We start from the raw sequence: 3,040 nt of genomic DNA, 5'->3' as shown, positions 1-3,040 counted from the left end.
CCCGGAGAGGGCGGTGAAGCACTGGTACAGACCCAGAGAAGCTGTGGATGCCCCATCCCTGGAAGTGTCCAAGGCCAGGCTGGATGAGACTTGGAGCAACCTGGTCTAGTGGAAGGTGTCCCTGCCCATGGCAGGGGGGTTGGAACTGGATGGTCTTTAAGGTCCCTTCCAACCCAAACCATCCTGTGATTCTATTATCTTACTTATTATTGCCCAAAGTGTTAGAATTAAAAATTCTTTGGTTTAGTGTTAATTTACTGTTCAGCATTGAAGTTTGTTTGGCCCCAATTGCAGATTATTGCATTAGTCCATAATCTTAGATGGATGCTATTCAGTGAGAAAAGTAATTTGTACCTTTATTGTTGTACCAGTTAAAAATCAGTTTTATGGTCTTTTCTGATCAATGCTGTAAATTGTGGTAAATACTATCAGTAAAATAAATTTAAATAAAAATATGTCCATGTTTAAAAACATTTGTCAGCTTGGTTTCCACTGCATTTTTAAAAATTTAAACATTTTAACTGACTATATATATTTTCTAGCAAGGTAAAAGTCCTTTAAACCCAATAATGTGGTCGTCACATGGACAGTAGCCAAAGAACATCATAAAAAATATGACGTGTATGTCAGTTTAACGGCCTTCTTAACTCTGACATGTAACGAAAGCAGAAAGTCAACCAAAAGATACTTCAAAGTACTGACAATTTCAGTTGCCTGCTACTAGGAATGCAAAATTTTAATTAACTGTGCATGCTGTACAACTACTTTTATTATTGCAGCTATTTACGTACCGTCCAGCACGGCATCTGTCTATGAGTAGAGAACACCCTTTGCTGCCATTACTCCGCAATACCGTGAGCCTTGCACTGCACGGATGTATTGATGATGCACTTTGATTTCAGCTTGAAGCCCGGTCTCTAAATAGTTTATTAGGACCAGATGCCAATCCAGCTATTTGTATTTGTGAGGAGTCGCAGGTGCACAGCTCACAGATCCTCTTGGCCAGGGAGATATCACAGAGGGCAGACCAATTCACCAACTGCCATGAAAAAAGTGCCCTTTTTTGTTTATTTTTGCTTCTTAACAATCATTTTGGGGGCCATTTCCTTGCGTGGTACATTGAAGACAAACATATATAAGGACGTGACATCAAAGCACAGACCCAAATGACATGCTGATCGTTTGCACGGTAAATACCTTCCATAGTTGTGAAGCCTGGTCTGGCTGAGGTCTGTTGCCCAGGACTAATCCCTGCTCAAACTGGTGAGGGCTGTCCTGAAAATTTCAGAAGAGGATGTATCCGATTTTATTAAAGACAATATTGAATTAAACAGAGTATACAATATAATACTTGAAGCTGTATCGTAAATGTCAATATTACAACGAGAAATATTTGTAGTTAGCAGTTCTTAATCCGAGTTTCCTGGGGTAGTTACTATTGCCACAGATTCAACAAATACCTTCTGTTCATTGTTCACGTAGAAAAAACAGCTGCAAGATCAACTGGAATGACATCGTTCTACAGCCACAGATCCATTGTTCAGTACTCCCAGATGAATCCAGCTGTGTTAACAGAAAGGACGATTTCTGGGCAGCACACCAGTGCTGCTGAGTCACGGTACCTATCAGGTAGAAATGCGGCTGTAAAGCTCACCACAGCAAGCGCGTGGCAGCTGCTCCAGAAATCACTGGTAACTCTTGCCAGCTACTTTACAAACAGAACTTAAAGCTTCCTTTCTGAAAATGGCCTTTACGATCCCCATCTTAAAAGTAAAGCAACCTAAACACACCTGAGTTTCAGTGTCAGATACTCTAGGGCAAAGGTGACATACTCCAACAGCAAGTCCTCGAGAATAGAAATTTTTGCTTTGTGTTTGCATAACGCCACAACATACGTTGTGACACAGCTGGCCCTGAGCACGGCCAGCAACTTCCATGTGCTACCAGAATGCACCACGAATATTACAAATATTTTTTTGCATCTTGCTTGCTTCTTTGTGGGGTGTTTGTTTTTTTTTTTGGTTGGTGGTTTTGGTTTGGTGGTTGGTTTGTTTTTTAACTTGGGTTACCTTGTGTGAAACACAGGCCAGTAGGAAGTGGTTCTTCCCCCTCAGCAAACTTAAGAAAAGGGAGGGGGAGTGAAAGTGCCATTACTTTTAGAGTCATTTTACGTTTCGCATTCAAAGCAGAGAAAGAAATGAGAGTGTCTAGACAGAGTTGGAATCACCCTTTCATCAACAAAGTTCGAAGAGCTTGATAATCCCAAATGCTGCTTGCTGCAGTTTTGGCTGGAATTGTTCACGGAAGGTCTATCCAATCAAGCAGTTGTGTCCTAGCCACCTGGCTATCAATCCAGTACACCAAGGTTATTTATGTGGCAGTGTGTTCTGGCCTCCTATACCAACACTTACAGTAAAGCGGTTTGGAATTACGTTGCATGTGCGTGCAGATGAAGCGTGACATTCCAGGCACCAGTGAAGACAGAGGCCATCAGCAGATTCCTGCAGCTGAAGCAGAAGAAGATAATGCGATTTTCTGGAGAAAGAAGGGTTAATTTTGAACATCTTTAAAAGTTACAGCTCATTGGATTGCTTCGTTTTTCAGTTCTCACCTGTTTGTTGGGGAGGGAGAGTTGGCAAACTTCATCACTTTTTGCAATTCTGCCTGCGGAACTTGACAGAAAACGTAGAAATGAGGCAAATTTATTGTGGCTGATGATTATTGAGTTCCTGGATTTATTGACGGTACTTTAATGCTTAATTGTCACTTGGTGCTGAATACTTAATAAACCAAAATCAAACGTTGATTAAATCATATACTCTAATGACACAGTACAAGAAAAGGATGATTTGATTGCAAAGTCAAGTTGTGGGGGAAGGACGCCATTTTTTTAGAGGCCAGCTCAGAGTTAACAGCTTCTGACATCAGAGAACCCAAGCTAACTCTCCACATCCTGTGGTAAGAGCACTGTGTCCATCCAACATCCCTCTGCAGCAGGGATTCTTCATTTTAGTAATGCTGCTGTTAGTAACAACGCTCG

Source organism: Eurypyga helias, unplaced genomic scaffold (assembly GCF_000690775.1).
Source record: "Eurypyga helias isolate BGI_N326 unplaced genomic scaffold, ASM69077v1 scaffold10460, whole genome shotgun sequence".
Classification (NCBI taxonomy): domain Eukaryota; kingdom Metazoa; phylum Chordata; class Aves; order Eurypygiformes; family Eurypygidae; genus Eurypyga; species Eurypyga helias.
This window is presented reverse-complemented; position numbering follows the sequence as displayed.